Genomic DNA, 25,238 nt, shown 5'->3' with positions numbered 1-25,238 from the left:
CATGGCGGCACACACGCGGCGGCGGGAGCAGCGCGACCCGGGAGCGGGCAGCAGTCGGGAAGCGGCCGGGGTGGCAAAGGGCCTGGGCCAAAGGGCTCGTACGCCGGTTACGGCGGCCCTACGCACTTACCCGGACGCGGGGGCCGCGGAACGTCTGCGTATCAGGTTTCAAGACGGGTTTAGGCTGGGATACGAGGGTCCTCGGGTGCGGCGATGGGCGGACAATTTGCGTTCGGCACGGGAGCACCCGGAGGTGGTACAGAGTAAGCTGGATAAGGAGGTACAGGAGGGGCGCATGGCAGGGCCTTTTGAGGATTGGCTGATGGCAGACCTGATAGTGTCCCCTATAGGTGTGGTGCCCAAAAAGGAGGCTGGGCAGTTCCAGCTTATACAGCATCTGTCGTGGCTGGACGGCGGGTCGGTCAATGACTTTATCAATGAGAGCGAGGCCACAGTGGTGTACTCCTCGGTGCAGGCGGCAATGGCATTGGTGGTGAAGGAAGGAAGAGGCGTGGTGATGGCCAAGTGCGACATCAAGTCGGCTTTCCGGGTACTGCCTGTTCACCCAGATGACTGGGGCCTACTGGGGATCCAGTTTCACGGCCGCTGGTATGTGGACAAGGCGCTGCCGATGGGCTGCTTGAATGTTTTAGCACGTTCCTGCAGTGGTTTTTTACGGAACGCACGGGTCACCAAGGAGTCACGCACTACCTGGATGACTTTTTCTTGGTCGGGGCCCCAGACTCCACGAACTGCCAGGTGGCTCTGGACAGCTTTCAGGAGATCATGGTGGACCTGGGGGTGCCACTGGCACTGGAGAAGACAGTGGGGCCAGGCACGGCTCTGTCATTCTTGGGTATTGAGACCGACTTAAGCTTGATGGAGGCACGGCTACCGGTGGACAAAAAGCAACAGATGCTGGGGCTGCTGGAGGTGATGGTGGCCAGGAATAAGGTGACAGTGTTGGAAGTGCAAGTGCTTTGGGGGCACCTCAACTTCGCGTGCAGGGTGGTGCGGGTCGGTAGGACGTTTTGCAGACGACTAGGCCGGGCTTTGGCGGGGCGGATGACTCCACATCATCACGTGCGCGTGTTGGCGGGGGTGCGGGAGGATTTGCGGATGTGGTGGTTTTTCCTGCACCAGTTCAACGGAGTGCCCTTACAGCGGGACGTGGACTTGGTGTGGGATGTGCAAATCTTCTCGGATGTGGCGGGCAGCGAAGGCTTCGGGCTCTACTGGAACGGGAAGTGGTGCGCAGAGAGATGGCCCCCAGAGTGGTCAGGGGGTGGGAGGAGCATTGCTTTCTTGGAGCGCTTCCCTTTGGTAGTAGCAATCTGGCTGTGGGGAGAGGTGCTGGCACATCGTCGGGTGACTTTCAATGTGGACAATATGGCGGTGGTGCACGTCGTGAATCGCCAGTCCGCCAGAGATGAACAAGTGTTGAAACTGTTGAGAGTGTTTGTGCTGGGCTGTTTGCGCCATGACATTGCTTTTCACGCTGTGCATGTCCCAAGGATTGACAATGACATTGCGGACACTCTGTCTCGTTCGCAGTGGGGGAGATTCCGTGAGTTAGCCAAGGAAGCGGAACGGGACCCGACTCCACTGCCCGCGCAGATGTGGGACATAGGCAACACCGGATGTTGCAGCTGGTTCTAGGATCCTTGGCAGAGTCAACCAGAACAGCGTATGTGGCAGCCTGGGGGGAGTTTGTGGCGACCGGGGCGCGTTGGCGGCCGCCGGGCAGGGACAGGCAGGAGGAGGTGGTACAATACTTACTGGAATTGATTGGAAGGGGATTGGCGAGAGTGACAATAGCGGGTAAGCTGGCGGGGATCAGTTTCATGGGTAAGCTACTGTGGGGATACGCCCCAACCGCAGGTGAATTGGGGTCTAGGATGTTGGAGGGGTGGGCGCGGGAATGCGGGCGGGGGGCGGTGCGGCGGCCGGTGTCAGTGGAAATGTTGGGCAGAGTGGTGGCGATGCTGCCGTGCGTGTGCAGGGATGGCAGGGAAGCATGCCTGTCCGGGACGCTGATGGTGTGGATGTTTGCGGGGGCTTTCCGGGTGTCAGCTGTTGGGGTCTAAGGCTGAACAGGGCTTGGAATGGGCGGAGGTGCAAGTGACACCGTCGGAGGTGCGTCTGTGGCCGCGTAAGTCCAAGACGGACCAGAGGAGTGTGGGGTCTTGGGTGACCATGAGAAGGGGGGAAGAGGGGAGTGAGTGCCCGGTGATGTGGGGTAGGAGATGGAGGACCGCGTGTACAGCGAATGGTCTGGTGTTTCAGCACGCGAATGGGAAGGGGGCGACGGGGCGTCAGCTTTTGGGAGTGTTGCGGAAGACCTTGGTCAGATTGGGTGTGGATGGGCGACAGTTTGGCACGCACTCCTTTCGGATAGGGGCGGCGTCCGAGGAGCACCGTCACGGGCAGGGAAGGGGGCCATCATGCGCTTGGGTAGGTGGACGTCGGATTGTTATCGCCGCTATGCGCGCAGCGCAGAACCAGCAGGAGCGCGCATGGTGGAATTGGGGGGACAGTGTTGATTGACATTTGTTTCTAATTTCAGGTTCGGTGGCGGGCCCCTCGTCCCGGGATATGTTGATCTGGATTGTGGGACACTCGTCTGTGAAGAGGGCGAAACTACAGGCACAGGATAGCTATTTCGGGGATGGTTTGGGGTTCAATCCGGATTTGTTCAGGGTGGTCTGGTCGGGGAGGGGGGGCATGAGATGGACAGAGCTGGTTACAACCTTGAATGGTTTAGTGTGCGGGGGGCGTTGCCCTGACGTGTTGGTCCTCCACTTGGGGGAAAACGACCTGGTGCAGGAAACGGGTTTGGTGCTGATGAGAGCGATGCGGCGGGATCTGGCAGAGCTGCGCAGGTGTTGGGCAGGGTGTGCAGTGGTCTGGACCGAGTTGGTGCCACGCAGAGTGTGGCGGGGAGCGGTGAAACCGCAGGCGGTGGATAAGGCAAGGCGGAAGTTAAACGTGGAAATGGTGAGGTTCTGTCGGCATTTGGTTTTTACGTGCATATGGCACAGGGACATCAAGTACGATGCGCCAGAGATGTTCAGAGGAGACGGAGTACATTTGTCCCACATTGGAATGGACCTGTATCTGTTGGAGCTTCGGGAGGTGTTGGCGAAGTTGTTGGGGGTTCGCCGGGAGTGAAGGTGTTTACGATGTATACGGAGGTGACTAGGGGGGGTGTGGGGGGGTAGGGAAAGGGGGGAGGAGGTGTAATCACCTACCCCACTTTCCCTGGGTGGCGGAGTTTGGGTTGATGTTGGCCAAGTTTGGCTGGTGTTCGGGATTTTATCATTATGTTTGGGGATTTGGGGAACGGGAGCGGGGAAATGGTAAACAGTTTTGGAGTTACATTAGAGGGGCTTAGTTACAGTTGCAATAAGGCAGATAGGTCTGTAGGTATTGACAGGTTTTGGAGTTAAGATGTAGGGGAGAAAAGTGGATACTTGAGGATGTTATGGAATTGTATACTTGTATATGCAGGGTGGGGGGATTGTATCATGTGGGGATCGTAGGGGTGGAGGGAGACAAAACATAAGGGGTCAGGTAACTCGATGTTTAGAGAGGTGTTAGTTTTGTGAGGCGGTTGCCAGTTTTAATATATGTGATGTGCACCTGCTTCAAATAAAGCGGCCTTTTACACACACAAAATGGTAGTCGGTCTTGATTGCCCCCTTCATCCCTCCCAAGGGGGATTTGGGGGGCAGCCGAGCCACGAGGTCTGCCCCCCGGGCAGGTTTGGGAGGGGGAAGTGGGTTTCATGGGGGCGGCCATTTTGCCGCCTGTTTGGGCTGCCTGGGATAGCCCAAAGGCAGCCCAATTAATACCAACAAGCCCAAAAGGGCTATATATGGGGGCTACACTTCCGCCCAGCCACCATTTTAGGTATTGTAACCTGGTGGCTGGGAGTGAATTTTGCAGCTTGTCCCACTCTCCCACCCTTAAGATGGGGCGGCGGGGGGGGGGGGGGGGGGGGGTAGGATTTTGGCGGGCATGTTTCCGGGTGGCGGCGTTTGGGACAGGTGCACAAGGGGGTTTTGGCTGTATGTATTTGTCGCTTTGAGCAGGTGCAGGCGGAGTTTGGGTTGATGTTGGCCAAGTTTGGCTGGTGTTCGGGTCTTTATCATTATGTTTGGGGATTTGGGGAACGGGAGCGGGGAAAGGGTAAACAGTTTTGGAGTTACAATAGAGGGGCTTAGTTATAGTTGCAATAAGGCAGATAGGTCTGTAGGTATTGACAGGTTTTGGAGTTAAGATGTAGGGGAGAAAAGTGGATACTTGAGGATGTTATGGAATTGTATATTTGTATATGCTGGGTGGGGGGATTGTATCATGTGGGGATCGTAGGGGTAGAGGGAGACAAAACCTACGGGGTCAGGTAACTCGATGTTTAGAGAGGTGTTAGTTTTGTGAGGCGGTTGCCAGTTTTAATATATGTGATGTGCACCTGTTTCAAATAAAGCGGCCTTTTACACACACAAAATGGTAGTCGGTCTTGATTGCCCCCTTCATCCCTCCCAATGCCGTGACGCACTGCACGCGTCGGTCCCAGCCCGCTCTCCGACTTCCTCCCAGTCAAATCCTGACCTCCTCCGGGACCGCAGAGTGTATGCACCATCCCGGTGAGAGTCGACAAATCTCAAGGCCCAGTGTCCTAGCACAACTGCACATCCGGTTGTAAGATGGTGTCGGCCCCTCGCCAGGACCGGGGCTCTGTTTCAGAGCACGCGGGGATCCCAGACTATCGCAGTCGCTCCTGTGGTTGTGGGGGGTCTCACGGTTCCCAGGAGACCAGCTTTCGTATCGGTATGGGCCAGGATTCTGAAGGATTACTTTTTTTCAGGCCGCCAAGCGGAGCTCTCTCAGAGCACGTCTACGCGACGGTCGCGACCATGATGGCAAGCCATGACCCACGATGGCAGGGCAGGATGCGAGGATCCAAACATTAAAGAGGGCCCCTCAACCCCCAAGGGGCTCTTCAGTGTCCAAAGGTAAAGCAAAGTCAATCAAACTGCAGCAGTACTTAAAAATAACGCAATACCAACAAAATCAAGAGAAAGGCTCTAATACTGATTTCAAAATACTTCCAAATCCATATTTGGGCACGAAACATTAATGACTGTTTTATCCAGACAGTGTTTTATTCGCTTCTGTAGACTTTGGAACTTTGTCAGGTAGATTCAGTTGTAGAGCAGGCAAATTGTTCAGAGAATATTCTGTAATGTCAGTGTTCTAGGGCCGGATGTATGACCAATTTCAGCAAGCGCAAATGGGTTAGCTACCCGTTCGCGCATGCAAAAATTAGAATGACCATGTACTAACACAATTTTGCGAGTAGCAATTGAATTGCAACTTGCAAAAAAGTGTTTAGAGGCTCGCTATTTGGAAAGGGCATTCCCTCCCAAATAGTGACTCTCTAACCCATGTACGAATGTTTTGCGAAACACTCGCAAATTACCACCCTCTTCAAGACGGTGGTAATGGAGTCGCAAATGGGAAGGGGTCCCCAGGGGACCCCTTCTCCTTTGTGACATTCTGTACAAATATTTTTTAAGGGCAGGCTGTGGTCCCAGGGACCACTGCCTGCATTTAAAAAATGAAACGAAAACTTTTTTTTTTGTTAATACCGCCCGTTTTCCTTAACTGCTTTATTTAAAAATACTCCCAGACATGGTGGTCTGCTGAGCTCTGTACGCCACCATACCTGGGAGGGCCTTCCATTCCCGATGGGCTTGCAAATTGCGAGAGGCTCATTATTATTCATGAGCCTCGCAATTTGAGACCCCATTGGGAATCGCAAACAGTGTTCACCACACTGTTGTACTTCACGTTTTGCAACTCGCAAATTGTGGTGCAATGTGCGAGTCGCAAAATTGCCTGTCATACACCTGGCCCATAATCTGCAGCAGTACTGATGTCAGCAGGGTGACATTTATGCAAAAATTCATAAGGAAAAATATCAAGGTCATTAAGGTCAATAGAGGGCTAATTAGTGGGAGCAGGTTTAACTTCAAGCAGGGCAAAACTCTCTGAATGCTTTGGGCGAATCTTAGTCCATTGGTTTACAGTGTGAAGTAGCACAATACTAAAAACTGTACTGATCATAAAGCCCTGAAAACAAGATCCATGGTAACAACTGTCTTAATTACAGGAGGCATGGTTTTGTAAATGGGAGTAATTGTGTCTGTCTCTTGCAGCTGGGTGTCCAGTACCTGTGAGCCTTTCGGTTCCAAATTGGAATATTGTTCAGGATTAGGTGTTGAATCTTGATACATTTTCACGCAGTAGACAGGGGCAGGTACAGACGCAGAGTTTCTGGCAAAAGTTAGGCGATTAATGATTCTGACTTCAGCAAAGGTCTTGAGGTGAATACCTGGAGCATCAGTTGCAATGCTTACTGAGGCCAATTCAAAACATTTAATTGGTCTAGGGACCAAACCAAGATGTATTTCAGGGCCCAGGTTTTGATTGTAGTAGAAGTGGGATAAAAAATGAATGACAGGGAAGAATCAATATAAATGTCTGAAGGAGTAACAGAATTATCGAAAGCATAGGGGGTTACTTGAGCAGGAAGTGGAGGGTATTTAAAATTGTGAGAATGTGGATTTTTATTTGAGGGAAATAGTAGTCCACTTCACTGTTGTTATGAGGTCAAGCAATGGTTTCATTAACTGAAACTGTAGCTCAGTCTCTTGCAGCTGTGGCACAAAGGCTTAACTCAAGAAATGTGTAAGGCATTTAGAAGTACTAAAAGATTTATAAAGACGAAAATAGAAAAATAGAAATCCCACTCAATTAGCAAAAAAAAAACAGAGAATAATTCGCAAAATGACACCAAAAAGACAAAATACAAAAAGGGGAACTGGAGGTATGCATTTTTAATATTTTAAATGAAAATAGCACCAAATATTTTTTAGCGACAACCATGGTCCTCTACTTGCACTTGGCCAGTGCTTAGGGAGGCCTTGCTGGCCAAATAGTTTTTGCCCCTTTGCCAGGTGAACATGTCCTTTTCCCTGGAAGGACATGTTTTTTTAATTTACATTTTACTCACTTTTTTTGGGACTAGGACTCTCCAGCTGGGCAAGGCTGCAATCTGTACCTGAACAGAAGGAAGTCAGATACCCACCTCATGACATCCCACTGAAATGTATTTGCTGCTGTGTAGAAGCATTGAGCGGGAGCAACCTGTATGTTTGACCCAGCAGCAGCTCGCCTTCGTAGGATTAACTTGGAAAGTACTCTGGAGGTCTTTCGAGCCAAAACATTTCTAGGGCCTAGGTCTTTCATTTAGGAAGAGTACACTTTCCCTGGACCTCAGTAACAGTACTTGGGGGTCAAGACTCACTCCAGCAGAAGCAAACAGGAGCCTATAGAGCAAGTCTATTTGGCACTGGTCAGCTAAGCTCTTCAAGTAGAGAGACTTCTTGCAGCTTGTTGAATCTCTTATTGGAAGGTGTGCCAACTGACCCTTGGAGTCCAATTCTTTGTCATGGGTACACATGGGAGCAGGTCCAGCCTTTCAAGTCTCCTCACAGGTCTCATCAGCAGGTCCTTCTTGTATCTTTTTTATCACGACAAATATCTTACTGGGGGGTCTAAGGGATAATTTTATAGACCGGCAGGGTGGATATCCCCTATTTACATGTATACTCAATACAGAACACCCTGGGTCTTATACAGGAGAGTGAGAGAGGAGTGAGTCAACCAAACGAAGCAAAGACTAGGGTACCAGTGTTCCGAGTGGGAACGAGATGTCCTTCTACCAAGACCCATCAATCACCCAATGTGATGTCTCATCATCTGGGTTTAGGTACCATCCCATCAAGGAAAACCGATCTGTGAATTGATCGGAAAAAAACCTTGACTAAGAGGAAGACTGTGGGTTGACTGGTCACCCTACATAGTACTTGCTCACATCCAGAGACTCACTTAAGAAGGTGAGAGGATCAGGAGGGTATAGGTAGAGAATGTGATATGTGCAGCGCAAAATAAAGTGAAAAAGGTGGTGTTCTAAAAATGACTAAGGAGTACTTATAACAACTTTATTCATCAAGCCCCCTTGCCATTATTAAAAAGCAGAGTGCTGACGCTTGTTATTTCCAAGACGTCAAACAGTGTGAAAGGTCGACATGTTTCTGCCCTCGCTAAGATCTAACTGTATCGGGGCATTCTTCAGGACCAAGCTATAAACAAATACAGCTGCTGCTACAGAAGGTGAAAAGTATAATAGTGCAAAAATAATATACATATACTCCACCGGTAATGTCCAAATTGAATGATTAAGGATACATTAACCGGAACATGTAATAGATAAAAACATCATGTGTGTGTCAAACAATGCTCCATAATTACACTCACTCTTACTCACTCCGTACTTGCGTCAAAGGACACTTGCGCATTTCTAATTATGTGGTGATACTCAAAAATGGTTTATCACTTACCCATAACAATTGGGTGTCGCCCTCACCTCTACCTGGCACATTACTCACGGAAGGGGGCCCGCTCTAAAATAAGGACAAAAAAACATAGTCAGTGATGTATCTACATCACGACTACAACGTCTTATGTTTACTGCACTCGCCCCTGGTTAGGGCCAATAAACAGTACAGCGCATCAGATCCAGTCCACCAGGGGTACCCATCATTAATCTAAGCCACCACTAGTCAGGGTGTTGTCACGTGGTGTTCTCTCCATAGTAGCGCACGTGTACCCACGTCACCCCTCTCAGTATTTCATAAACCTCTCTGTCTAAGGTAACCTGCTGTTGATTAAAAGCAAGTGAACACAGTTTAAAGGAAAACAAAGAGAAGTATAAGCTGAATCCTGGCTAGATTTCTAATGGGGCATCAAGTTCCCACCAATGATCCAGCGTGCGCCTGCTCGATCAACAGAGTCTAAGTATCTCTTGTAAAAGAGACTCACCTATCCGTCGGTACCCCGGGCCGTCAGGAGTAATGACCGGAGGTACCGACGTTATCCTCTGCAGTGTTTTTAAGTGGATCGGCAGGCTTTCCCGCGTCGCAGGGTCCTATTCACATAGGTCATGATAATGACTTCTCAATATCTTTCACAGATCCAGAAGTGTTCTGAAGAGGATGCCCAGAGGAACCTCATTTATGCCTGGCACTAGCCTGTAATTGGGGTTGACTTCTGTCCCGGCCCTAACCGATGAAGAAAATGTTCCAGGTGTAAACCTGCCCTTTTTTGCTGCAGTTCATGTGTGCCCCACTACAAACAATTCCATAGTGCCCTTCTGTCTAAATCCATGGCAACACAACCCTTCTGCCCCATGTGCCCAGTCCAGCAGTACGGCCAGGAAAATGAATAGCTCCTCTTCTGGGGGCAGCTACTCTTCCACTGGGATTGGCGCATGCCTCACTGGGGGAGCAAAGAAGCACCCTTCCAAGGTGTAAAATAACATTAGCTTGTGACAGGTTAGGCCTCTTTGAAGTTAATCAAGTTCCAGACAGTCATCGGGCCAGAGGAACAGAACACCTCCCCACTCCTAAGCCTTTGCCTCAACTCAGAGGGCAAGATCACAGCTCATCAAGTAGGCTATTCAAAGGGGGCTATACAGCTCTTCAGTGACTGTTGAAGCTCATGTAAATTGGCCTCCAGAGGCTTTAGGCAGGGAAAATGTAACTTTCTAAAGTATCTTTTCCAAAACAGTTATTACAAATCCAATCCACCAGTGAATTTGGCTTGTAATGAACATTTTAAAAAGTCCAACAATTAAATGTGTAGGTGCTTCCTAGCCGGAGATAACCTTATTGAATGGTATATTGTCTGCTTTCCTGTGATAGTGAAAATTGCTTTTGGGCCATTTTTTTTCCTGTAAGGATATGTCTAACTTGAAAATTGTACATACCCTACTTTAAAACATCAGGTATGTTTCTGTTACAAGATTGTTTCTTTGTTTGTGTGAACATGCTTCAGACATAGCAGATTCATAACACTGGATTTTGAAAACACAAGCCTGTTCCTGGTCTATTCAAATCTGCACAAGCTGAGGCTGAATAATTGTAAGCAGCATTACTATGTAGAGGACATTTATTTAGGTGTGATAACAACAACTGTAACCGATCATGGATATACAAAGTCTTTGCTTGTGCCTCTTTGGTAATCAGCTAAAATATTCTTGATTTTTTTTTTAAAGTCTCATGCAGTGACGAACCGGGGACTTATTTACATCATTTATGAGGGCTGCCCTTCCTCTGCTTCAGAAGTTCTTTCTCTTTTGGCTCTCTTTGAGATGTGTCCCTCAGCTTGCTCTGTGTATAATATCTTTTCTCCATGATAAAAATCTACACCTCCTCATCTACATAGTAATCTACGAGAAACCAACAAAAGACTGCAGCACAACACCTGTGTTGCTCCCTGTACTTGTTAAATAACATTTTGCACAATTTCAGGGTATGATGCCACGAGAAACAAAGCAGGTAAACAATTTGAATACATGAACCTGCATTGTCAATGTTTTTTGTATGTCAATAAGCACTGCTTTCAACCAACTAGCACTGAAAAATAAAGATACCACGGGGTACATTATTGTGTGCGATGAACAACACCTATCATGAGTTCATAGGGTAAACATACAGACGTTGGTGTTTAACGCACCAAAATCTGCATGACATGGTAAATACCGTATGTCTTCTCTGTTAAATTTCGGCAGATTTGACCTGCTGAAATGTAACTGACGTTGAGTTATTAAAAACATCCACTAGTTATGTGATGCATTAAAAACCTTCAAACTCATAATTCTGACCCATGCATAAACATGATTTTATGCACGGATCTCAATGCTACGAGCAGTTCATAATCAGGACCTTTGACTGCATCTGTTGTGGATTCACCATCATTCTACGTCTAACCCAGACGTTTCTTGAGAGGCTGCACCATGGACATTTTCTTTCAAACACTTATTCATTTTCTAGGTCCTATTTTTCTTTTGACCTTCATTCACTGACATAAGTTAATGGTTTGTTGACTACATATGAAGTTTAATCTTCTCAAGTGTCAATATTGGCTCGGCAGCCATCGAGCATTCTTTTGCAGTGCCCTTGAAGATGTTATAACTTGGGATCTGTGCAGGTGTGCTGATGACAGCAATCCCAGCACTATAAACGTATTTCAATGACTGAGAACAGTGTTAACAGTTGTAAAACATATTTCTTAAAGTCAGAGCAGTTATTCATAGCTTGATATTGTGCCAACTTAAGGCCACACCGTTACTGCAAACTATGTATTTACATTTATCTTTGCCAAAGGTCTGCACTCTTTTCAGGAGGTGAAGGTGGGATTGCACAATAAGAATCAATGTTTAGAACATCTGCAGTGCAAACCCCAGCTCGGAATATTAACGGGAAGATTGTGATTGATATGCTTATTATTCAAGGATATTTTCAGTGCAAATAGATTACATTTAAAATTGGCTGTATGCAGTCCCCTGAAGACACATTTAAATGTTGCTCATGTTTTTTGTTCCTGTAGCCCCCACCATATGACAGTCACAATCCGGGGATTTTTATACCTCCTGATTTGTTCTTAAAGAAATACAATGCTACTCCAGGCGACTCTGTATTGCGTATGTGTATACACAGCATGCATTTCTATTTTTCTTTTGTCGTTTTTTTAAAATCTTACTATTGAAATTAAACCAGGACAAAGGCTATCAGGGTCACACAAAGGTTGCAGAGGCACACATTTTGTCAATCAAGAAGCATTTTGTTACATCATTGGCACAGTCAATAGGACGGCAATTTTGAAAACAATTAGACCTCTATCTCATGTACTGAACGCCGAGAGGGGGGGGGGGGGGAGGGGGGCGGCGGGGGTGGTACGGGGGGGGGTCACAGATACCTCCTCTATAATCACTCCATTTATTCCATATCCCCCACCATTTTCTTGGGTAACCCCGGGCTACGTATACTGTCTTCTCTTGTAACATGCACCAGTCCATGTCAATGTTCCACTCAGCGAGTCGTGGAGGTGTGGTTGCCCCCCAGAGTCTTGCGATGTTGCGCTTAGCCACCATTTGGCCGAGCGTTGCCCAGAGCCTGCCTCTAGCTGGCAAATCTGTTGGCTCCCAAATTTTCAAACTGCAGCGTTTAGCTTCCGGGAGCAGCTCTACCTCCCACACTTCCTGCATACAACGCGTCACCTTCATCCAATAAGTCTGTAGTAGTGGGCACTCCCACAGCATGTGAAAGAAGGAGCCAACTTCTCCGCATCCCCTCCTGCACGCATCACTCTTGCTCCTACCCATACTTTTCAGCCTGGTACAAGATATGTACACTCTATGTAGGATTTTAAGTTGGATGAGTCGCAGCCTCGATGAGATGGCCACCTCCTTAGGGGAGGCAAGCGCGCACCTCCACTCCTCCTCGTCAATTTGAAAGCCATCTGCCTCCCATCTCTCTTTAAGGCCCAGAAGTAAATTGGGAAGGTTATTTATCAGTTTCTTGTAGGTGAGTGAGATTGCGTGTTCCTGTATGTGGCCATCCAGATAGTCTATCTTCCAGGGGGACGCCTGGGGAGGCATTGTGTCATGCGGGATGTTTTGCTGCAGTGAGTGACGAACCTGGAGGTACCTGAAGTTCACAGTGTCCGCAAGCTCCTATGTGGTTTGTAGGGATGGGAAGGATTTGACCCCGCCAGAGTCCCAGAGATCCCCTATCCGGGAGATGCCGATTAGGTCCCAGTTCCTGAACCCCTTAGTGTGACCCAGGAGGCCGAATCATTCAGAGACCCAGAGTGGGGTGGCCATGGTAAGTGTGTTATGCCAGCCCATGTTGCGTTGTGCCATGTGCCACAATTGTACTGTGTGGAGAGTCGCCCCGTTAGTGCGTGTCTGCCTGGTCGTGAGTACAACGCCGCTTCGTAGTCCCCCCCCGGCAACAACCACCTATTCATAGCGTACCCTGGGTCATTACCGTCACAATAGGTACCTTGAATAATAGCCGAAAGGTGCGCGGCCCAGTAGTACCTATGGATGTCGGGCAGGGCAATCCCTCCGTCATATCACCCCAGCGTCAGTTTTTGCAGCGCTATTCGGAATGCTCCGGACCACAAGAGGGTTCTTTGCGCCGCTTCAACTGCTGTGAATACGAAGATGGAACTAGATCGGGTAGTTCTGCAGGGTGTAGAGGAAGCGGGGCAGCGCCATCATTTTAAATAGCACCGCACGCCTTAACAGGGAGACCGGGAGCTTCTGCCAGGCTGCGGAGTCACGCTGGAGCCTCTGAAGGGGCAGAAATAGGTTCCTTTCATACATGGCGGTCTTGCCCTTGGAGATAAAAATGCCCAGGTATGTGAAGCCCTCGGTGGACACCTTTATGGGGCAGTTACGCGGTAGTATGGGGCTGTTACTGCAAAGGACATACAGATGGGATTTACTCCAGTTGATGCTGTACCCGGAGTTCTTGCCAAAGCTCGTGAAGATGTCCAGGGCTACTATCAACGATTTCCTGGGTTGGGAGAGATAGAGGAGGATATCGTCGGCGTAAAGTGATATCCTATCCTCCCAATCATCGGCCCAACGAAGCCCCTTCAGAGAGACCTCTTGTCTGATCCAGGAGGCCAGTGGTTCCAGGGAGAGGGCAAACAAAAGGGGGGAAAGCGGACACCCCTGGCGTGTCCCCCTCTCCAAGGCGAATGCGAATGCCTCTGAGACTTTATTGTTCACAACCACCTGAGCTAGCGGTTCCGAATAGAGGAGTCGTACCCAAGATATAAAACTGGAGCCGAATCCCAGTTTGAGAAGGACCGCCATCATGTATGGCCATTCTAGGGTATCGAAGGCCATAGTGGCATCCAGTGATACCACTATTGCATCTTGGGGGCCAGTTTAATTAAGCTGTGCTTCACACTTGCACACTCGCACATGCCCCCCTTTCCCAGTGGCTGGTCCGATTAAAATTGCCAGGGCTGCATTGCGTTCTCAGTCTGGCCCTGGTCCAGATTAAATGTGTAGGAATACTGGCCAAGTGGGCAAAATCTAGTGGTACTGTTGCAGTCTGAAAGACTGGGGACTTATCTAAAGCAATAGATCTTGATCTCATTAAAGAGATTATTTTTATTTTGTATTGACTTTTCCAAAATAAATGCAACAAACCAAAAATGGTATAAAGATTAGCAGCATAACATACAGGATAATGGCACACAAAATAAAGTACACAACAGCAAGATATCCGCCAAAGGTGTCCAAAGTGGTCATAATGGCCCCCACACAATCTCATGGGCATCTCCATACCCCATTGTTACAATCTAGGTAATCAAGTATACAATACAATGACAGTCAGATATTCAGCACAATTAATACAGATTGGTCCTTAGGTGTTTACAGATACAGTAGGTGCAAGCGTTTCCTGTGTCGGGGCACTGTTACTATCTTGTACATTTACCAGGTAAATTTGGAAAGGTTGCCAGATATCTACAGGTCTAGAGGCCAGTGGTTGCAACTGCGCGTAAGTGTCACTCGTGGTATTACAGTATGTCATGCTATAAAGCAATGCATTGAGTGTGGGGGCTGATTGCAGGCCCACTTAAGAGCCACTTCACGCTTAGCAATTAAAAGATCTATAGCAACAAATGAGAGATTCAATTCTTCTGCCTCTCACTCTGAGTGTTTAAGGGATGTCCTACTAAGCGAAAAAGAGGTGTTTGCCCCCAAATTCAGATTCTGGCTTACATGAACTCTGCTATTGGGCTGCACTTTTTCCCCAAGGAAATCATCTCTTTAGAACTATAATAGATTAGCGAGAGGGAGTGAGTCAAGATGGCGGATGTGCGTGCATTCGAGTGAGCAGCCTGAGATGTGTCTCGTAACTGTTCGCTCCTCTCCTACCTGACGGCGTTTTTTCTCTTCAAACTGGATGTGAAGGACATCACTTTTCAAGTGGATTTTGGTCACTGGAGCTCAGTAAACCGGGAATGATTTTGGATTGGTGTCGAGTGTACCGTTGACTCCCCCGCAGCGTTTGGTGTTTCTCTGGTTTCACCTCCAGGAGCTCCACAGGTGTGCTCAGCGGCGGCTTTCCAACTAATTGGACCAGAAATGTAACGCACATTTGCCAAACTTTTCAAGCGAATCGTGCAGAGACGAATGCTCGGGCAATGCGGATTGAAAATGACCGAAAGGTAAGATGCGCAGTCAGACATCTTACAAAACAATCAAAAAAACATGAATTTCAAAGTGACAACCACGGTGACAAATCCGTGTTATTGTTTTTTGAAAATTAGAGACAACTGAAGGACCTTCCTTTGTGCTGCCGCCATTAACGAGAGGAACGCCAGCACATCAATACACGCGACAGAAGCTAAACATTTAAGTAAGTCCCCCGCAATGGGAAGCCGTGAAATATTGTAGCCCATTTTCAATTTTAGATGCTAATGGCCTCATTGTGACTTTCAATAGAAAAGCTTCACCCCAGCTCCAACTGGTTTTCAGTAATCTGAGAAAAAGCTTAAGCTTTCCAGCAAGATGAACAACACAGCCTTGGAGAAGGCATCACAAACAGTGAGTTTTATTTAAATACATTACCAGAACAAACCATGAGAATGTGTAGCTCCGTAGAATTGTAGCTAACAAGATTCATTCATTATATTTAATTGAAGAACTGAAAGTTTGACCTAAACGATACACGCCAAGCACAAGAACGTTAGGATTAAGTAACCTTTATGAGACAGAGGTAACTTTCCATTTTTACACACACAGTGTTTAATACCACTTAGGGGTACCGTCCAAAACACTGATCTGTTTCCCCTCTACTTTTAAATAGGTACCCAGTCAAACCCTGATGAAAAACCCGATAATATAACATCAGGTTTGGAAACGCGTCAGCTGTTTCTCACAGAATTTATTTTAGTTCACAGAGGGCTTCATAAGGAAATCGCATTGTTTTGAATTGTTTTTCCCTGTGATTTTGGTCCTAGAATAGAAAAATACTAGATATAGGACCCACATGTTAAAAAAGTACTGGTGTACTGTGGAATCAATTTCGTCGCAACTCTAGTATTCTTGCATTACTGTTTTGATTTGATATATTTATGCATTATTGTTTTGATTTAATTTTGTGCAACTTAATGACTGTCATGAACGTGGATATTTGAAATTGTATGGTTTTTCAAAACTTGGACAATGGAAATCATATAAATGTAATTATGTTAAATGACGCAAAAATGAATGCTGGCCTCTAGAAAAAAAGTTTTGATCAGATGCTTCAGGTCTCTCAAAAATAAATCAGAGTGGCCTTTAATAAATCCGAGACCGAGTTCTTTATTTTTTTGATCAAATCAGCGGCGGCTCACGGCAGGCTGTACTCGGCTTGCATGGCTTGGAGGCGGCGCCTTGGTTGGACAGCGTGAATGCCGAGAAACGGACTCGCTGGCGGGCCGACCGGCGGGGGCATAAATCAGTGATGCCGTCAAAGAATTCAAATGTAAATGTTCAGCTCAAGGGGTCGAGACCACAGACACGAGCGGTAGCAGCCGCTACAGAGAGTGCGGGGGAAAATACGTCTATGCAGCAAAACAGTATACAGCATGAAACTAACGGGACCGTCACGGACACTACTATCTCCAACCCTCCCACAAATTTGCCGATGCCTGAGACAGACCCTAGAGGAACTGCGTGGGGGTCGGGGGCCACTCCTAAAATTCCGGGAATGATTAAGAAGAAAAACTTGCCTAAAGGTAAGCAACAACCATCCGATACTTTGAGTGTCCCTCAGGATTTAAATGTGGGGGGGGGAAGAGTTAATGTGGTGCATAACTGTGCAGCCCTAGCTCCTCAAGTAACATCACATCACAGAGTGGCAGAACCTTCAGGTTTGGAAATAGCTTCACCCATTGGTAATATACAGGACAGTCCAACGCATCAACCTGAAAATCTGATCGCTCCAATTATGATTAACATACCAGAATGTATGGGAGATACAGAGTCTATTGATTCTGCCGGTAACTTTTATTCAATGTCAGACCACTCTAATGCATTGGAGATTGAAAGTATGGAGGGGGAAGAGGCATGGAGGGACGATAGAAGCCTGGCAAGTACAACAGGTTCTATGCAGGAAGATGATGAGGATACTACACCATCAAGGAGGGAGGAATGGTCCCCTGAGGAAGGCACCGTGCGTAAAAATGTAGGTGACAATGGCAGACCTACCCCCAGCCTTCCCCTCCTCTTCCATCGGGAAGCAGTGCTGGAAATTTAGGATTATCAACTTTGAATTTTATTGCGGAATCTCCTAAAAATTCGGTTGAGGATCACTTAGACTCTGAAATCACTTTAGAAACCATTTACTGAGTAATGCTACAGCATCGTGAAAATACAAAGGTGGAAAATTTACGGACACAAGCGGCGGTTCGTAGGCTTCAAAATACTGTGCGAAGAGTAGCTAAGACATGTAATGAATTGGTGTCTAGAGTAGTAGAGGCAGAAGGAAGAATATCGTCGATTGAAGATGAAATGACCCAGCATAAAACGCAGATCTCTTCTCTAATGACTATACGTGAAGACATTGACTGGAAACTGGTTGATTTAGAGAACAGATCCAGAAGAAATAACTTACGTGTCCTGGGCATCCCGGAGGGGAATGAGGGGGAAAATATTCGTCAATATATCACAGAACTCTTTACAGAAGCATTTCCTGAGCTAACCCAGTGGCAGTGGGATGTAGAAGTGCAAAGGGCTCTTCGTTTTCCATTTCATCAGAAAGACACTAGAAGAACTTTGAATGTTAAGCCAAGAGCTATATTGATATGCCTGAATAACTTTCTTGCACGTGAAGCATTGTATGACCTAGCTAGGCCTGATTGCAAGCGGAAGGGGAAAGGGTTAGAATTTTTTTTTGAGACCTGACTATTGTCAGGTAACAGTACAGCAGAGATGGCAACTTTGACAGCTCATATCCCTCTTCCAGGCCAAAGGTGCACAGGCATATTTGCTCAGCCCTGCTAAGCTCAAGGTTATTTATAAGGAGAAAACGCATTTTCTAATGTCTGAGAGCAGTGCTAAGGAGTTCCTGGCTTCTATATAGCTAACAGTTAGACTAAACATAATTATAAATACAACTATACAGACTCACATCCTATTTTTTATCTTTTATCCCTGATGGGATAGTATGTCAAGGGCCAGGGAGGTTCTCAAACTTTTTTTTTTCTTTATAGCATTGTTTTGCTATTTTGACATTGGAGGACTGGGTCCGTATAGGAACTCATGAGCCAGGGGCGTTGTTTCATTTCTGATTATTAATTTTTTCCCTCTTTTCTCTCTCTTCCTGTTTCTTTTTTTTCCCGTCAGGGGACTGGATGCGAACAGAGTGACGAACCATGCTTCTCCACCCATCACTTAGAGGGACTATTTTGTCCCTTTGCCTTTTGTGGGTGGGAGCCAGGGTGGGTGACGGTGGGTTTGGGGTGGAGGGAGAGGGGGAAGGGGGGCAAGCAAGAGCAAAGTAGAATTTGTAATTATAAGTAACTGTTGTAAGTTGTTGAGTAAACAAATATGCATCATGAAGACTAGTATTGTGATTTATAGAGGAAGGTTTGCATGTTATGGATTATTTTTGAAAAACTACTTGACCCTCGATAATGGTTAAGTTAAGGATATGTTGCTGGAATATCTGTGGATTAAATGATAAAAAGAGAAGAGGAATCAAGGCACAAATTATACAGGCTATGAAATGTGATATCCTTTGTCTACAAGAAACCCATTTACTGTGGAGCAATAGACATATGCTCAATGATCTGGGTTTGGAGTTGATAGGATGTACCAGACAAGGTACCACAACAAGAGGTGTAGCAATACTGAAGAAGAGGGGGAGCGGGAGCTGCAAACGGATAAAAACTGATCCTAATGGAAGATGGGTGATTACTGAACTCCGGATAGGGGATAAGCCTTGGACCATATGTGCCATCTATGGCCCAAATCTGGACGATCCAGAGATATTACATTTTCTTAGTATTGAGCTCGCCGGATGGCCTGCTCTTTTAATATTATGTGGAGATTTTAACATTCATATAGAGGGACAGTTTGACATAATTAGTGATGCAGCATATCTAGGTAGGAAAACCAAGGTTTATAAAGCTTTGAGAGGATTGGCCAGGGAATTTGGTTTGAAGGATGTTGGCCATGCTAAATGTATGGTATCCCTGGATATACGTTTTTTTCAGCCCCCCACCAGAAATTTGTACGATTAGATTATTTTCTTAGAACAGCTAAACAGGCGTCCCTACACGAAATTCATGGACGTTTGAACAGAAACTTTTGGCGGATACATGTTATATAGAACATATGGGAAAAAGGATTAAGGACTTTCTAGAATGCAATCGTGGATCTACTTCACCACAAATGGTTTGTGATGCTTTTAAGTCGGGGGTACGTGGAGAGACGTTGTCATACTCTATAAATAATCAAAGGAAATTACGTGATCATATAGCAGCTCAATTTAGGATGTTACATCAATGCGAACTTAAGCTTCTAACAGCTATTATGCTTTCTCAAGACACAGAAAAGATAATGTCAGATCTAGCAATTTATAAATCAAGGTTATATGAGAAGTTAGCGGGGCAGATAGCAGTCAATCAGGCGCAGGTTTATGAGGTGGGGAGAATACAGGTCGAATTTTAGCTAAAAAAATCCATCAAAAGGAGGTTATCAATTCTATAAATAGTGTCCAGGATGAAGCAGTGCAAAGCTATGAAAAACCAGATGAGATCCTGGATGTCTTTAGGCAGTATTATAGTAAATTATATAAGGATGAAATAACCAATTATTCTTCAGAAAGCTTTTTGAATTTTATTGGTAATGGAACTATGGCTAAGCTAACTTCAGATCAGCTCATATCTCTTGAGAAAGATATAACCTGGGAAGAAACGGAAGCTGCAATTCTTTCTCTCGCATTAGGAAACGCCATGGGACCTGATGGCATCCCATTAGAATTTTTTAGGATGTTCCGACATCTATTGAAGCAAGATCTGTTGTTGACATTTTTGGAAGCACAGAAAGGTATTATTATTATTATTATTATGTTTCTTATATAGCGCCAGAATCGACCCCCGAAGGGGTATCTCCGCGCTTGCCTTGGGAACCCGTCCTGGTTTTTCCCTGTGAGATAGCCCCTACAGGGCATCCCCAAGGTGAAAGCCAGGCATCCCGCCGCAGGGGGCCGTTGTGGAGATTAAGCAAGCTTAATGCCCAGAGTTGCAGAGTGTGAACCCATGATTAGGTCAGGCACCGAAGCGAGAATTATCGAGTCCATGGACATTTGAGCTCAAGACCCTGCCGCGTCGGGAATTGAACCCTGGTCCCGGGTCTAACCTCTGTTTCAGGGTCTGCCTGCTCTAACCAGTGAGCCACACTTCTCCAGAGCACCTGAGTCATGTGGACTCTCAATAATTATGGCCTTTCTGAAGAAAGACAAGCCATCCTCTTTACTGGCCTCCTACAGACCAATATCTTTAATTAATGCCGATAGTAAGATCTACTCGAAGATTTTAGCCTCTAGAACATCTGGCGTAATTCCATCTATTGTCTCAAATTTTCAGCATGGATTCATACCTAATTGTGATACTACAGATCATATTCACCGGCTTATTGCTGTTATGGATTGGGCTCAGGTTACCAAGACAGCTATGGGAATTGCCCTGTTGGATGCCGAAAAGGCATTCGACAGGGTAGCATGGCCGTATCAGATGTGATGTATCAGAAGGGCTTTGGTCCAAAGTTGATTTCGTCATTAAAAGCTTTATATATCTCTCCAACTGCATCTATTAAACTAGCTGGGTAACAATCCGCTTCTTTTCCGATCTTTCGTAGAACACGGCAAGGTTGCCACTGTTCCCCGTTATTATTTGCCCTTTATATCGATATATTCCTAAATAAATTGAATAGTGCTGATAATATTGAACCAGTTCAATGCTCCCGGATGAACTATAGAGCATTCGCATATGCGGATAATATAGTAGTAGTAACAACAGACATCAATAGGGCAATCCCAACAATAGAAGATATAGCAATGCAGTTTGGATTTTTTTCAGGATATAAATTGAATATATCAAAAACACAAACATTATACTTAGCTCAGGATTCTTCTCCTCCTCCACAAATAACCACAGTGACAGAGGTCACATATTTAGGTATTAAAATTGCACTACCATTATCTAATATTCCGGAATTAAATTTAAATGCGGTTTTGAAAAAGACAAACTCAATGCTGGAAAGAATAGATCACCTCCATTTATCATTACTAGGACGGGCCAATTTTTAAAAAATTTCGGTTCTCCCCAAGTTCTTATACATGTTCCGCGCTATACCGCTTGAATTTCCTTCGAGCTGTTTTAAACAGCTAGATAGAATGTCAGCAAGGTTCTTATGGAGTTATAGGCGGCATAGACAGGCGCATAAAAAAATGATATTACCTAAGGAAAGGGGAGGCTGGGGTATACCATATTTTTTGTATTATTATTTGGCCTCTGTTCTACAATATATCACCCCTTTAGTGATTGGTGAAAGGGCAAGGTTATTGCCGAGTCACTCGCCTTCTATTTACAAATTTGCTTTGGGGGTGGGTTGTAGGGGATGCCTGAATAAAACGATTGAGCCTAGCTATTTAAAAAAAACTAGATTTAAGATTCTAAAATCAGCATATACAGTATGGAGATTAATCAGGCGGCATTTAGGAATCCCAAAAGTCACTGTCTATACACCTTTTGCTACACCAGGCATCCTTCCCCCAATTGGTTATGATCCTGTGATGCACAGATGGCGTATGAAGGGTATTCAATATTTAGGTGATGTAATGAGTGATGGTTGTCTTTTTTCTTTTTCTGATCTTCAGGAACTTTTTTATTTACCAGGCATTGATTTCTTCAAGTATTTGCAAATTCATAGCTATATTAATACATTACGATCCCAGCTGAAATCACAGTTAAAGAGGATTCCTGTCATTGACTGTATGTTTAGGAAAACGCTAATTGGAGGATATTATAAAATTCTTATGGCATCATGTTTGGATGATATAGGAATGTATCAGAGCAAATGGGCAGCAAAACTAGACCGGGATTCAGTTAATATAGAGGAATCAAATAGACTAGCAAATACAATTTTAATTACAGGAAGATCACAATCACAACATTATATGGCTTTATTTGATCTTCATTACACGCCTGGTAAGATATCGAAATGGGGGACAACGGTGGGTACAACCTGCAGTAGATGTGGGGAATATGCAGCTGATGCTTTACATATGTTTTTCTCATGCCCAAAATTGAAAGATTTATTTTCCTCTATTGAACAATTTCTGACTATTTTGTTGAAGTCGACAGTGGCTATAACTGGGGAAACGGTACTGATTGGTGTAATGCCAGATATAGTTTCCGAAGATAGGAAACATTTTCTGTTCATCTGCATGGCCCTAACACGCTCTTGTATTACGGGTGAATGGATTAGCAATGCTTCTCCTTCTTTCGAGACTTGGCGTGCGGGACTACTTGCCATGTATAATATGGAATTGGCTATATATAGAACCAAGGGTCGAAGAAAAAAGAGACTGGGAATGAAGATGTGGGCACCTGTAATGGACTGGATCAAAGTGTAAAATATGGCATAGTGTTTTTGTTTTATTTCTCTTTTCTTGTTTTGACTTTATGCTTACTTCGTTATATCTTGTATATATGTAAATACCAATGTATAATATGCTACCTTTCTTGTGTCATTCATGTTACAATCTGCTCTGCCTGTCTTGTCTTGCATAAAATGGGATAAAATCTGATAAAAATGTAGAGAGAGGGAGTGAGAGAGATAGATAGAGAGGGGGGAGGTAGTGAGAAAGAGAGAGAGAGAGGGGAGAGGGAGCGAGAGAGAGAGAGAGTGTGTGTGTGTGTGTGTGTGTGTGTGTGTGTGTGTGAAGTATAGAGTGAGCAAAGACACTTCTATGACACAACACTAGGAACTGAAATCCTTTAGATGCCTCCTAACTCAACAGGAAGGTCCCATTTTTAGGTCGAAGTCTACCAGACAGCACAGATATCTGGTTTGCAAAAGACATCTTGGGGACATTCAGAAAGCTTCCCAGGGAATGCATTATGGCTGTGGCTTACCATTGAGGTTGTGGTTTGTAACTCACGTTTTCTGGCTTTCTGTTTGCTGACTTTATTTGTTTTAGGCTGTCTAGAGTGAGTTTATCCGTCGCAAGAAGAAAAGTCTTTTCACACTACTTCTCCTTGTATTCTTCCACAAGTGCTCCTTTATTGTAAACTGGCCTATAAATCTTGGTCTTAACTTGTCATGCTTGCTGTCCATTCAATGACAGAGGTCAAATGTCAGTCTCTGTAGTCCAAGGGAGCTTGGTGTTTACTTTTCTTTCTCTGACCTCAAAGTGAGAAGATTTATGTGGTAATCTTGCATGATACTGGCAGTAGCAAAGGGTTGTTTTTGCACACCACAACTTTTAAAGAAACTGTGCAAGTATTTTTAAACTGTATAGTTTTATTAGTAAAACTGCATGCATGTGCAAATGTAATAATGATTTTAATTGAAAATGTGTTGTCTGTAATGGCCGTGTGATACTACACCATGCATACTCCACTCTACTCTGCACCACTCCATGCCACTGCACTCTACTCTGCACAACTCCACTTTACACTACTCCATGATACTGCACTCTACTCCACTCTTCACCACTCCACTCTGCCCCACTGCACCCTATTCCACTCAACGCCACTCTACTCTACTCTGCTCTACTCTATGCCAATACACTCAACACCACTCTACACCACTGCACTCTACATCACTGCACTCTATGCCAATACACTCTTCGTCAGGCATTCTACTCAGTACCACTCAACTATATGGCCCTCCACTCTATGCCAATTAACTGTACGCAACTCAAATATACTCTGCACCACTGCACTATATGCCACTGTACTCTACAACACTTTAAGCTATTACACTCAATGGCACATCATCTACTCTATGCCACTGCACTTTGCCCTGCACCACCTCTGAGACTTTCTGCAACTCTGGGACATTCTACTCTACGCCACTGCACTCTACACCATTCAACTCCACTCTGCGCCACGGCACTCTATGCTACTCTACTCCACTCTACACCACACCATTCTATGCCATTCCACTCCACTCTATGCCAAGATACTCTAAACCACTGCACTCTACGTCATTGAACTCTACGCCACAGCACTCTACTCTGTCCTGCTATACTTTTTGCCGCTGCTGTCTATGCCACTGAACTCTATACCACTCTACACCACTGCAGTCTATGACACTCTACTCTTTAACACTGCACTCTATGCCATTGAACTCTATGCCAACTCTACTCTACACTGCTGTAGTCCAAGCCAAAGCGCTCTGCGCCACTGAGCTCCATGCCACTATATTCTGTACCACTCCTCTTTATGCCACTGAACTCTGCACCACTCGACCATATACCACTGCACTCTAGTCTTCTGCACTTTGCACCACTCTACACCAATACACTCTTTGCCAATCTACTCTAGTCTACTGCACTTTATGCTACTGTACTATGCCACTCCACTCTGCACCACTGCATTTTGCACCACTGCACTTTGCACCACTGCACTGTACGCCCCTCTTTAAAAGGTGTTGTGTGCAAAAACAGCCCTTTACTACTGCCAGTATCTAGAAAGATTGCCACATAAATCTTCTCACTTTGAAGTCAGAGAAAGAAAAGTAAACACCAAGCTCCCTTGGACTACAGAGACTGACATTTGACCTCTGTCATTGAATGGACAGCAAACGTGACAAGTTAAGACCAAGATTTATAGGCCAGTTTACAATAAAGGAGCACTTGTGGAAGAATACAAGGAGAAGTAGTGTGAAAAGACTTTTCTTCTTGGGAGGGATAAACTCACTCTAGACAGCCTAAAACAAATAAAGTCAGCAAACAGAAAGCCAGAAAACGTGAGTTACAAACCACAACCTCAATGGTAAGCCATAATGCAATCCCTGGGAAGCTTTCTGAATGTCCCCAAGATGTCTTTTGCAAACCAGATATCTGTGCCGTCTGGTAGACTTCGACCTAAAAATGGGACCTTCCTGTTGAGTTGGGAGGCATCTAAAGGATTTCAGTTCCTATTGTTGTGTCATAGAAGTGTCTTTGCCCACTCTATACTTGACACACACACACACACACACTCTCTCTCTCTTTCACTCCCTCTCCCCTCTCTCT

This window comes from Lissotriton vulgaris, chromosome 1_1 (genome assembly GCF_964263255.1).
Source record: "Lissotriton vulgaris chromosome 1_1, aLisVul1.2, whole genome shotgun sequence".
In the NCBI taxonomy this organism is placed as follows: domain Eukaryota; kingdom Metazoa; phylum Chordata; class Amphibia; order Caudata; family Salamandridae; genus Lissotriton; species Lissotriton vulgaris.
This window is presented reverse-complemented; position numbering follows the sequence as displayed.